At 34.9% G+C, this 13,886-nt stretch overlaps 1 protein-coding gene across 4 annotated transcripts in view; it reads left to right on the forward strand.

Moving 5' to 3' along the window:
- The first annotated feature begins 10,058 nt into the window (after positions 1-10,058).
- The window catches only part of goe (gone early), a 235,801-nt gene continuing 231,973 nt past the window's right edge, over positions 10,059-13,886 (forward strand). For 2 of the 4 annotated variants that reach the window (XM_067783105.1, XM_067783109.1), the window contains exons 1-2: positions 10,059-10,570; positions 13,464-13,592. The gene's annotated coding sequence lies outside the window, so the exon portion shown is untranslated. The remainder of the gene's footprint in view (positions 10,571-13,463; positions 13,593-13,886) is intronic. The other 2 variants (XM_067783107.1, XM_067783106.1) reach the window with 2 other exon arrangements.

The following is a 13,886-nucleotide window of genomic DNA, read 5'->3' on the forward strand; positions in this document are numbered from 1 at the left end:
TATCATGTTCAAGTCTGTGCTGCTAACCGTCTGCGATGTTTCGTTTTTCTCTTCAATTTTCGTTGTCTCCTCGCCATCAAGATGAAAGACATACTCTTCCACATCAATTCCTTCTGCTTCCATTGCCTCTCGTAGCCGTGCCTGAAGTTCAAGTTTAACGCCGCTTGTATTCAATCCACGGCTCTCCAACTCCTTCTTCAGCTGCTGGATCCTCAATTCACTGAACTTTGCCATGTCCTTGTTGTCCTCTAGAATTTATCCAACAATTCCTCTTCTGACACCAATTGTAACGAATTTGCTGCAAATCCTCTTATTTGCCCCTTTTGCTAGGTTCGTATCGCTAAACTGTTGAATAAATAACTCCAATATTGAATAATGGAAAAAATGGCCTTTATTAAAATGCTTCACAATAACACTCAAACTGTGCAACGAATAGCTTAATAACCAAACTGATAGCTCAAATGAAACTCCACTAATCAAAATAATACTAGTATTGCTCGCTAGATATCTTCTTATTCGTAACTGCTGATCAACTCAAATCAAACTGAATTACTTCTTACTCGCCTGCACCGCTTTTATAGTTTACGCTGCATACTTCTAGGCTCTTCGATTTCCAGAAGTTACTAGTTGTTTCGGCTACAAAATCGCCAGCCACAACTACGTGCACAAATTATTGCCCTCTCTTGTGACCACTGAGATAAGATATATGCATGTGTTTGTGCATTGCCGCTCCGCTGCTCGTATACGTACATATGTGTAGACGCAATTATTTATTCGTTTATGTAAACACATAAAGATTGAATTATTGATGTGAATGTTTGTAGTTTACAGTCTCTCGCGCGCACATAGCCGTATAAGTAAATGCATCTGTGTGTGACATCTCTCTGGGCTGCCTTATATATGTGTATACTTGATTTGATTATTAACGTAAATACTGCTTGGCATGGCCTTAGCATCGCCTCAGTGATGGGATAACTTAGGGGTGGTAATATCCGTGACAATATCTTATGCAATATTAGAATTTTGTTCGAAAGAGTATGCACAAAGTCTACGAACTTATTGGACCTCACCGGTGGCGCTTCAGACCTGATAATTTTTTTATCAATGATCAGTTATTTACTATATTCCAAGTCCTACGGAAGACCATCATTAAAGCATTGGCGTGTACACCTCATTTTCGCTTTTACGACAGCTTTTGATAGGGCGAAAAAGAGTTGCCTATATGCCGCTATTCAAATTGTTCTGCGATCATAACAGCTTAAATGCTTAAAGGCGAATGGGGTGAGTAAGAAGAATGTCGCTATATCTGAATTGGAGTTTAGTACAAAGTTTAGATGGTTTTGCCATATACCGTGCCATATACCATCAATTGTTACTTAAGCACCTGGGCGACTTTGGCGTTGTGTGACAAGTCATACCAGGTATCTCTGATTTAACACAACTGACAACAATTACGAACACCAAGGGAAATCAAGCCTTTTTGGTGGAGGCCCCCCTTAATCTACTTCCATGTTCTTCCCCTCCCTATCCAATTAACAGAAGATAGAACATATAAGAAGGGGTTCCCCACTCCGTTGGAAGGGCCAGGTGGAAAAGGATTTAAACTCCCTTGGTGTGACCAATTGGCGCCGGTTGGCGGAGCGAAGGAGCGACTGGCGCGCCTTGTTGAACGGCCATAACCGTTTAGACGGTTAAGCGCCAATTAAGTAAGTAAGTAATAATAATAAGAAGAAATTTCTGCGCACAAAATTGGCATATCTTAACAAAAATTGTATATACTTCTTGCTACCCGAGGCCGGTTTCCCTGCTATGATACGTTTCAAAAAAAAAAAAAAAAAAACAGAGAAAACGTATGAACTAACAGTATTGAGTATAGTAATAAGTCCATTCTGATGGCATGAGCAAGTGAAGAGCCATATGAAACCCTTTTATGTTGACAATTAGCGCCAGTTACCGTAACGAAGAAGAAACTGGAGCGTTTTATTAAACTGTTAAAATCGTAAAAACAATTAAAAGCATCCACTTTTTTCAACTCCTTTAAGCCGAAGTTTTTGAGAATCGAACCGAAAGATCGATTCTCCAAAAACGAAGCGAATCCAGCTCTAGACCGTTGTTACGGGTTCGACAGATTTATTTGTTTTCTGCATTTTCTTAAAAAAAAAAAATAATAAAGATAACACTGTGTGACACCAAAAAATACCCGCAAAATAATACCATTTTTCTAGTAGACCTAAGAATGACTGCATACAAGATTTCTCCGGGCACCGGGTTTTCCTACCTTTGGACTCTTGCGATCCTTTAACTTTGTTGGTTTTTACCCGATTCACAGTTTCTCTCTGGATCGTGTAAGAAGGGATTTTGACCTTTTCAACGACATGTATATCAACTCGGAAACATAACACAACTGTAAAAATTTTTCAAATGAACAAACTTTCTCTCACTTTTATCGGGTTTTGTTAACTATGGTGGTATCTGTATGCACAAAATTATAAGAAGACCCTGCATTGCATCAAAACTGGAAATAAATTATGATTGTTTGTTATAAATCGTAATTATTTAGGAAATCTAGTCAATGTGTTCTGTAAAAACCCTTTAAAACAATGAGATTTATTAAAAACTGTGCTTTTGAAAATTTTCATGAAATTCAGTTGTGCGTACCGTTTAGACAAAATAATAGAGTAATGTTTCGCTCCAAATATTATTCATATTTCAGGATTTTTTTCATTTAAATTAATTTATGTAAAATTCAGACGAAATTATTCAAAAGATATCAATCTATAAATTGAGAAAAAAAAAAAAAAACCAAATGGATAGATATTTTTAAGGAATACAAAAAAAAAAGAAATTAGCAAGTGGCAACGCTCTTTTCTATTCTTACATATATTGAGCTAATATCCAAACATTGGACTTCATACTATAATTCAATTGTATCTAAGGACTTTTTACTATCAAAAGATATCTTTCCATAAATAATCGGCTACCTGTCCGTTGCCTAACAAGTCGCGCCAGTATCAAATTTATACCCGTCAACCAGGGCCCGATTAACCCGCAACGGGCCCTAGGCAACCATCAATTTGTGGGTCCCTTTTCACGCCCGGTCCCTTCTTTTTTCGATTAAAAAATACAAACTTATATCTTTCATAAAAATGTATTGTCTCATTGTTATAATATCAATAAAATTACTATATACATACATTTTCTTCATTTGTTTTTGGCAAATTCATATAATAATTATCAATATCGATTTCGTTCAGCCGAAGTAGTTACTCATGCATATACACGCATTAACTACAAATATACATGCATATAGCTGGTAACCAAGCATGACTTACAACTGTTCGCGAAATTACTAGACCTTAGGAGAGCTGGGTGAACGAGAAAACCGAGAGTATAAAAGCAGCGCAAGCTGAGGAATCAGTAATTAGTTTGATTTAACCACGATTTTGTGAAGTACGCGATAATGAAGTATAATTGTACTAATCCCAAAGTAGATTAAATAAAAACCATATTACAATACTGAATATTGGAGTTATTTAGTCGACAGTTCAGCGATACGAACGTTAGCAGAAGGTGCAAAATATGAGGAAATCCCCAAATTCGTTACAATTCATTCATTTATTTGTCATCCATCATTAATCCTTCACTCATTCATCATTCTAGTTGAAATTTCCGCTTGAAGGCTTCTACACCCTCCGTTCCAAAAATAACCGAAATTTTTCAAAATAAAAACAACCAGTGACCATGCCGAGATAATTCTTTTTTATTATTCAATATACTCTCCTTTCACTTCGATACACGGAAATGTCCTTTTTAGGAACCTTGTCTAGTTCGTCGCCTTTTAACGACGGTTAATATGTATGTATTTTCAGTTCTGATTATATTTTTCTTTCACTCTCTAGAATTTTATGTTTGTAAGAATATTTAAGAAGTCTTTTTATTTTTCGGGGGCCCCCTAAAATCGGGGGTCCCAGGCAACTACCTATTCTGCCTACTTGTTAATCCGACCCTGCCTTCAACAATGACGTAGCTGCCAAAGCGCCGAACTTAACAAATGGTGCCATCACAGTTTAGATCATCTTTCAGAGCTTAAAGAAATCGCAGGGAGCTGCTTTGTCTCAAGATTAGTTTCGAATCGCTCGAATAGTTGTAGATTAGTCATTTTTGAGTTTTGAATTTCGCCTAGCTTTCAACTTTAACTCACATTCTGAGTTAAATTCAAATTATAAAAAAAAGTAGGATTTATGTTAATCGACAAGAGTGGTTTTAACCACTACACACTACGTACTGTTGCTGAATGTTTTCTCATCTCTGCAGCATATTTGGCCGTATTTCAGCTTTCCGGAAAGCGCCTTTTCATAGACGTTACAAAAAAGAATCTGAATTACATAAGCAAAAACAAAAAAACAAAAAACAATTGGCGCGGTTTACCTGAGATTAAGACCTAGCTTCCCTTCTCTTCGTGCCCCTTTTTAATTCTTCCGAAAAATTGGAAGCATGAGATCTACATTGTTATGCCGACTCTGAAAGGCATGAACAATGCAAATCAATTTTTGTTGAGAAACTTTTATGGCAGAAATACATTTTGAGAGTTTGCAAAACCACTGCCGGGGGTCGACCCCGCTTAGAAAAACTTGTTTGTTATTCGATGAACTGTTCTCAAAATTTGCGATATTGCCTTGCCTGACACTTGAACCCAGACCTTCCATCACACCATGAAGATCGCCTGAGCCAGTAAATGTTATTGAGCGGTGGTGGGCGGCGGGATGTCGATGGCGAAGAACTTTGACAGGGAGCGCTTTTGTGGGTGACGATCATGTGGGCATGCGAACAAGATGAAAACAATATTAGCGATTATTCGACATCGGTGATAAAGCGGCAGATTTCCATGAAAAAGTTAATCAGGGTTCTTGCTTGGCTAATCTCTACAGCAACATCGTACGTGTGTTCGGATTGTCAAAATCTGCGTGTTTTGCGTTTGCCATCTCCTTTTGACAATTCCTTCGCCAGTGCAATGAAAATTAGCTGATGGGATTAGCCAGCCATATAATTTAGCCATGTTACGAATTGTTTATTAAGCGAAGAGAAAAGGCAGGGTGAGAGCTGGTAAGGATATACCTACACTCATGTTTGCTATATATTTTCATCACTGAGGACCTAGCGGCAGTAGCCATCGAACAGGTCCAAAAGATGAAAGCCCGCATTTCAGAATCCGGTGGATTGAGAGGGGCGACGTATAGCGAGGAAGCGATATTAACGAATAAAATAAAATTAAATTAAACTAAATAAAATAAAATATAATTAAATAAAATTAAAGCAAATTAAATAAAATAAAATAGAAGACAAAAACTAAAAAAAAAATTTATAAAATAATATAAAAAAAAGAAAACATTAAAAAAAATAGTAAAGTATTAAATAAGATATGATGGTAGCGTTCTCCGCCTACCACATCGTATGCCCCGGGTTAACACCCCGGGCAAAGCAAAATCAAAATTTTAGAAATAATTTTTTTTAATTAGAAGAAAATTTTTCTAAGGGGGGTCGCCCCTCGGCAGTGTTTGGAAAGCGCTCCGAGTGTATTTCTGCCATGAAAAGCTCTCAGTGAAGACTCATCTGCCTTGCAGATGCCGTTCTGAGTCGGCATAAAACATATAGGTCCCGTCCGGCCAATTTGTAGGGAAAATCAAGAGGAGCACGACGCAAATTGGAAGAGAAGCTCGGCCTTAGATCTCTTCGGAGGTTATCGCGCCTTACATTTATTTATTTTATAATAAAATACAACAATAGAAAAAAATAAAATAAAAGAAAATAAATTAAAACAAAATATAATAAAATAAAATAAAATATAATAAAATAAAATAAAATGAGATAAAATAAATTAAAATAACTCAAAATAAAATAAAATTTTAAATGAAATAAAATAAAATAAAATAAAATTAAATAAAACAATCTAAAATAAGATAAAAGAAAAATACAAATTAAAATAACACAAAATAAAATAAAGTAAAATAAAGTAAATAAAAAAATAAATAAATTTAGGAAAAATAAAATTATAAAAGATAAAATAAAACAAAATAAAATTAAAAAAAAGAAAACGAAGTATAACGAAATATATATAACAAAATAAAATAATTCCGGGTTCAAACAAAAAAAAAAAAACAATTGTAAAATAAAATAAATAAAATAAACTTAGTAAACCAAAATAAAATAAAATGAAGCAAAAGAAAATAAAACAAAATTTAATAAAATACAGAGAAATAAAGTAAAATAAAATAAAGTAAAGAAGTAAAATAAGATTAAACAAAATAAAATTATATTAAATAAAAAAAGTTAAGTAAAGTAATAATATAAGAGAAAATGAAGTAAAACCAGATGAAAAAAAATTTAATTTTAAAAAAGTATTTGTTATAGAATAAAATAGGATAAAATAAAGTAATATATAATAAAATAAAATAAATATAAATGTTATGATTTTGCTGGTCTGTAAATAATTAATTATTATATTAATTTATTGTCTTCAAGACCGAGTTTATTATTTTTGTTAAATTTATATTTTACAAGTTATTTTAATATTAAATTATTATATAATTTACTCATTTCGATGCATAATAATATAATATTAAAATAACTTGTAAAATATAAATTTAATATTAATATAATAATTAATACAAATAAATAGAACTGAATAAAATCAAAGAGATAAAATAAAAAACATGGTATAAAAATAAAACAAACTATGGTATATTATATAATATGGTGACGAATATTAGCTAGACTAAAGGATACTATCATCTCTAAGCCGATGCTAAGCAGTGACTTGTATGCGCATCAATAAATCAATCATTATGTCTATACATATGTCCATACAAGCAGCGGAGAGCATGGCACAAACACGTGCATATAGGGCTGACTACATTCGCGACGGCGGTGTAGCCGCCACATCTGTCATATTATTTTTACACATGCTCTTATGAGCGTCGTTATTTTCGACGCGACAGAGCGGCAAGACAATCAATCACGAAAGCCGTTGTAGCCAGATTAAACCTAATTCTATTTTTGGGAAGCGACAGTGAGTGGCGTCCTTTTTATTTTGTCAATAAAAACTAAAATAGAAGTAAATAACAGATAATAAAAGCTAAAATCATACTTTTGGACATTTTTTAAACATAATTCATATTTTTTTCCAAATTTTTCGCTACTGTTTGCTGTAATTTATATTGGTGGCTGCCGCTTTCAAAGTAATCAAGAAGCCAATGCTTGGCTACGGTTGTCGTCAAGCTTTGCTTTATTGTGGTTGTGGTCTGTATACGCCGTGTTGAATGTGATCAGCCCTTATATCTGAGATACTCCCAAAAGTAGGCAATAATTTGTGCAAGTATTACTCACATATACACGCGTATATGAGAAGCTATACACGTAGTTATAGTTGGTAATTTTATAGCTGATAACTAACTAGTAAATTCTAGAAATAGAAGCGCCCAGAAATATGTCAACGAGGAAACTAAAGCGCCAAATACACGACACGAACAATTCCGCGAACATTCCCGTTATGTCATGTTTCTGCGAGCTTTTCTGTCGTGTATGGTCAAAATATTTTAATTTTTGGCGAACATTTCCGCGAACTGTTCGTGCGTGTATGGCGAAATAGCTCATAATCGTAGTAATTTCTGAACGGAACAGACGTGCGCGGAAAAGTAAAATGGACAATAAAAAATTTCTAATGTTCGGCCAAAAGTTCGTATGGTGTCTGGCCAAAGCTGCGAACAAGATTGCGGAATGTTCGCGGAAATGTTCGTGTCGTGTATTTGGCGCTTAAGCAGAATAAAAAGCAGCAATCGTTGAGGCACGACAATCAGTTTGATTTAAGCAAGTTATCAGTTGCGAAATATAAGTGTTATTTTCAAGTAGTCTAATAAAGACCATTTTTGCACTATTCAATATTGGAGTTATTTATTCAACAGTTTAGTGATTCGAACGTTAGCAGAAGATTTGGAATAAGCGGAATTTCAGTACATACGTTACAATATCAAGATATTTTGTTATGCTATGTTATTTGATGTAACATTATTTTAAGTTAAGTTGATTTGGGATACGGTAATTTTCGATTACTGTCATTTTATTTCGTCTCTTACGAGCTTATTCCGAACGTTTCCGGTTAATTTGTAATCGGAATATTATGTAACCGAAAATCATTACCAGTTAATGTAACCGCGATTCTGGCTTACACGGTTATACCTACTGTCAAAAAACAAAGATGCGCAGTTAAGAATAAAATGATAATAGGGGGACTCATGATAGCATATAAACTTATAAGGTGTAAAATTATATCCCTTTACACCAGGGATGCACCTTAACGTTAAGGTAATCGTTTATCAAAAAATTTCCACCGTTTCCGTTGAAACACTTCGAAATATTATCGATAAAGAAATTATCAAGATAAATTATATCTCGTTTTTAACCGAAACGAAAAGCTTTCGTTAACGTTAAAAACGTTAACAAAAACGTGATACTTTATGTTTGAATTGTGCTGGCAATGCTATAGCCATGGTGAAGCCGTAAGGTGGTAACAACGAGCGCACATACACACACAAACTCCATATAATTTGTTTGTGTAATTCGTTGGTGGTAATGTCAAAAACACTCTGAGAAATGTTCGTACTGTCAAAATTCATGAGAAAAGTTGCAATCAGCTTGGCTATTGCTTTCACCTTTAATGACTCCGCCATCAATCAGCTTTGCCAGCATAGTTTGAAATTAATAATCAACATAAACGATTTGATCCGTTTTGATATGGCAGAAAACGAAACGAAATCATTTCGTTAATTTGACGTTCTTAACGTTAATAAACGAAACGAAATGACTTTGTTTCGTTTATTAACGTTAATTATCGTAACGAAATGATATCGGTTCGTTGGTTAAGCATGCCTGCTTTACACACGCGGTTATATGAACGCACCTAGTAATACTATTGATAAACCTGATTGTTTATCAGCTGTATTATTGCCAAACAAACATTTTTTGATTGTTATACAAATTAAAAAATGCCAAGATTAAGTGAAAAATCAAAACTAAAACGCCTTTACTTGCTGATGTTGAAGATTTCTGATGAAAATGCCTGCTGTAATGTCTGCAAGGTTGCATTCCTTTGAGTTTACCGCGTTTACACAATGAAATGTGCGCGTAAATTTATACAGATTGTGTAAATGATTTTTCATACAAAATTTGACAGCTCGTTTACGCACTAGATAAAATTATACGTTTACACACTTTATAAGGCATTTATACGGTTACATGAGTCCCCCTAATGTGAACGAATTTTGTTTTAAAAAGTGTTAAGGCTCCATTACTGATACTTAGCATAGACTTGACTTGACTTGAAAACTGTCACTTACAGTTCTGTTAAATGAACATTGCATGTTACTGATTACTCAAAACTTGGCAACACTTAACTTGACTTAGAAGTCTGTTGAATTTTGATTTTCTATGTAAGTTCTAAGTGACGTTTACATTTTGAGATGCCATTTGTTTGTTTCCATTTCATTTTGACATTTTGTCATACAAATTGACATTTATTTAAAAATAAATTTCAACGCTGATTATGATGCCAGATTGTATGCGCCAAGTGGAGTATAATCGTGGCTAAGTTGCCAAGTTTACGCCAAGTCAAGTCAAGTCTATGCTAAGTATCAGTAATGGGGGCTTTACTATTGTTTAAAAATTCTTGAACGTTACCATGTATATACTTTTTTTCGTTTCGTTGTTTTTTGTTTATGTCCAAACATTATTTAGAAAACACGTGCAATTTTGCATGATAACAAGACGCTGACACCTATTTTACTGGTAACGTTATTATCCGCAATCAGAATACGAAAAGTTGTTTGTCATTTTCATAACCGATGAATGTTGTTACTCGACTAGAATAAGGGTGTAATCTAAAACAATTATGAAATCACTGACTAAGCCCACTGTGCGTTGTCGACGTCACAAACGAAAGAACCACCACCATTTCTCCAGCCGGTAGTGCCTGCCCAGTTTAGTATTAACAGCAGCGGCCATGCGAACGTATGGTGAACGGTGTATTATAATTTTTTTGCAGGTGGTTTGTGGGAAAATTTTTGTATACAGTGAAGATCGGTGCAGATCGGTTTAGAAAAGAATGGAGAAAAGCCGATTTAAGGTTTTCTTTCAGAAAAAAAAAAAATACTAATGTTGTAATATTAAGAAATGCTTAAATACTATATGTGAATCTAAAATATAAATTTATGAATAAGAAAAGAAGCAACAAAAGTGCTAAAAATTAGACAAAGTGCGGTGAAGTGCATTAAAAATTAACAAAAGCTTGTGAATTAGATGTGAGTGTGGGAAACCTGTAGTGCCTACAACAATGCATTATACATATTTACATGCATATTTAAATTAAAAAAAATCTTACATTTGTAAATTGGAAGTTTTAAATAATAAGTGAAGTAAAAATTGAAATAAAAAGGCGTTCTACAAGCGAAATTTCCAATTGACTTAGAGCTCATACATACATATCGAGAGATTTACCAGAGCGCCACTAGAATCAATGGAGGTACCATTTTTAGTTTAATAAGCTTTAATTACTTTTTATTTAAATTAGTATTGGTGGTTGTGCATAAGAAGTGCGTGTGTTGGAAGTAAATACCTGTTAAATCGACTTATCACAAATTCCTGTTTAAATTTTATTTTCTCTTTTGGCTGCACGCCGATATTTCTATACAACCTGTTTATCAACAAATGTACTTATTTGTTTGTTTTTTTTTCTATACGCGGAGATGTGATATTTTCCTTTAACATAGGTGCGTGTAGACATTGTAGTTACCTATAAAAATATTTCTTGGAGCAGCAAGTAACAACAAAGCAAACAAAATTATAACTATAGTTGCCACGTATTTTAGTGTCATCCAAAAACGGGCCGACTACTTTATAATGCCAATCAATAAGGGGGAATGTGGAGAGAAATGAAGAGAGAGAACTCCTTAAGAAACGTTCGAGTGTCTCCAAGTCAGTACGCTTGCCGACTATGTGGTGATTTTTTGGGGTCATTGTCAACGAAGCGTCCACACGCACATTTTTATACCTTTCATGAACATGAAATGGTATATTAACTTTGGTCCGATGTTTGTAACGTTGAGAAATATAGAAGATAGACTCACCATTAAGTACCGAATTGATCAGGGCGACGAACTGTCTGTCCGTCCGTCTGTTTTTTTGAACGCAAACTAGTCCCTAAAATTTTGAGATATCTTAATGAAATTTGGCACAAGGATGTATTTTTGTATTATATTGGACATTTGTCGGATCCGGTAGGATCGGACCACTATAACATATATCTCCCATACAACCGATCGTTCAGATAAGACGATTTTGGGCATTCCTGCCGCAATTTAGAAAGTATAAACGTGAAACTCGGTGATATATATTCTAATATATCATAGAAGATATCCTAAAAAATCACTTTGATCGGAGCTATATATAGTCATATCCCATAAAACCGATTGTTCAGATAGAAAGATTTTTAGACATTTCTCACTTAATTTCCAATATAAAAACGTTAAACTTGGTGATATTTATTCTAATATATCATAGAAGATTTGCTGAAAAAATCACTTTGATCGGAGCTATATATAATATATATCCCATACAACCGATCGTTCAGATAAGGGGGATTTTTTGCCATTTTTTATTTTATATTTATCTTAATAATCGTTTAGGTATGTACATCTGTTCACTATATATTTCTTATCTTAAACAACCGATTATTTGGAGATTACGAACGGGATAAGATTATTGTTCAGCCCCATTCATGAAAGGTATGAAGTCTCGTCCTTACTTGTTGACATTACCTTTAGCACAAAATTTTGACAGCTACCTATATAGTCTGCACAAACTGACATTGCCCTGAAAATACTTGGTAAACAGACTGTTGATCAATCCACAAGAAAGGAATCCGTCTACGTAATATTGCCTATAAAGTTATATTTATCTATCGCAATGTGCGGACCGAAGTCAACAAAATGATTGGACCTCATTAGTTCGGTTTCAGATCTGGTTTATCTACTTTCGACTAGATCTTACCGACACGTATCATCTTCCCGTCGACTTTTAGGCAGCCTTTGCGAGAAAAGAAGTTGGATGTATGTTGCTATGTCTGAATTCCCTGAAAAGCAGATCCGGCTTTGCCCAACTACGCTGAGCTATACCAACAACTTTGTAGCCATTCAAAACCAAGCAAAATAAGGCGTGATGTTAAAATCCATTATAAGAGCGTATAATAGCTGGCGGATGCTGATGATATTGATATAAATTCGCGCCTTGGTGGCCATGTCAAAACAATTTGAACTGAGTAGCGAATTGAAAAGCAAAATCTTCTTTTGACGAGCAAAGATCACGCTCTGGGTCCTGTACATGATTCCGACGCCGAGCTTGGAAAGATGTACATATATATATTATGGGCCTGTTGATGTTGTTGTATTAAAGATAAAGACACTTCCCAAAGGTTTTGGAGAGTGTTATCGATGTTGATGGCCCTTTCCCTGATTTAGATCCGGTACGTTCCGGTTATAAGTAACATTAAGGTACTAGCCTGACCATCTCGGGAACGATTAATATGACCACATTAAACCTTCTAGGCCATTAAGCCCCCCACCCCCTAGTTCCATGAGAAATTTAGGGTCCCAAGATCCTCGCCTGCTAAATTTGTGTATGATACATTCATATTAATAACAGGATTCCCGTCGCGTACGTGAGGTTGATAATTGGGTTGCGGAAGCTATTTAAGTCAAAGCTATGGGATATGAACAAAGTAAGACAACGGATTTGTTTGCTAGGGCACGTTATGCGAATGGAAGAAGACGTTCCGGTCAAGAAAGGAGGGAAAGGCGGAGACCTATTACAACAACTACAATTATTGGGGAATTAATGTAATATGATTCCAAAACAGAATTTTCTTGCCATATTCTTGCATACAAACTTCCCGTTTTGGACTGTCGGATGAAACGCCTTTATAAATTGTTTGGCCTGTTGACACTTTTATTTTGTCTGCAGGTAGTTCATGCCCAAAGTTATGTCATTACTCCACTGAGTCTTTGATGCGAAAGCGGCTAACGACAACACACCTAACACGCCTAGAACACCTGTCGAAAATAAATGCCGTTGTATACGCGGCTAGCTATCCCCCCTTCCTTGAAGAGTGTGGTATAACTGAAAACTTTTCCGGTAAGGCTACATCCCTAACGCTTTCCTTCAGTTTTCTTACCTGCCGAGAAATTCAATAAAGGAGGTGAAGAGTTGGCAATGTGCGCCATTAATTTAGATGTTCGGGGGTATGCATGTCTACCGACTGGAATAATTGTGCAGTAAGATTAAAACGATCCCCCAAATCACTTCTATTTTAGTAAAATTAGCATCCTTACTTAACGCATAAATATTTTCTGTCATTCCAGGGAAATTTTTAACTTAGTCATGGCTGGCGCTTTAACAAAGAAATATGGTTCCCAGCTCTTGAACACATCATCGACTTACTTCCGCGTCCTACAGTATGGCCGATACGTTGAGATACTTAAAAAGTGCAAGTATTACTTTCTAGTCGAGATAGTTCCTTACTACTCCTATGCTCTAGTGGAGAGCAAGAATTATTCGATTTTTTGAACTGATATATTATGAACAAGAAAGTAGCTTTAAGAAGATGAGGTTTTTCGGACTAGACATTTAATGGGACTCTACATATGGTCGCTTCAATTACGCCATGCTGTTGTATCACAACTAAGGGCTCTTATTTCCGTATAAACCTTGTTAAATTCTCTACATTTTGATACGAGTTTATGTTTCTTGGGAAAGTTTCTTGCAACAGTGTTTTGGACTTTACT

The sequence above is a fragment of the Eurosta solidaginis genome, chromosome 4 (genome assembly GCF_040869045.1).
Source record: "Eurosta solidaginis isolate ZX-2024a chromosome 4, ASM4086904v1, whole genome shotgun sequence".
Taxonomy (NCBI): domain Eukaryota; kingdom Metazoa; phylum Arthropoda; class Insecta; order Diptera; family Tephritidae; genus Eurosta; species Eurosta solidaginis.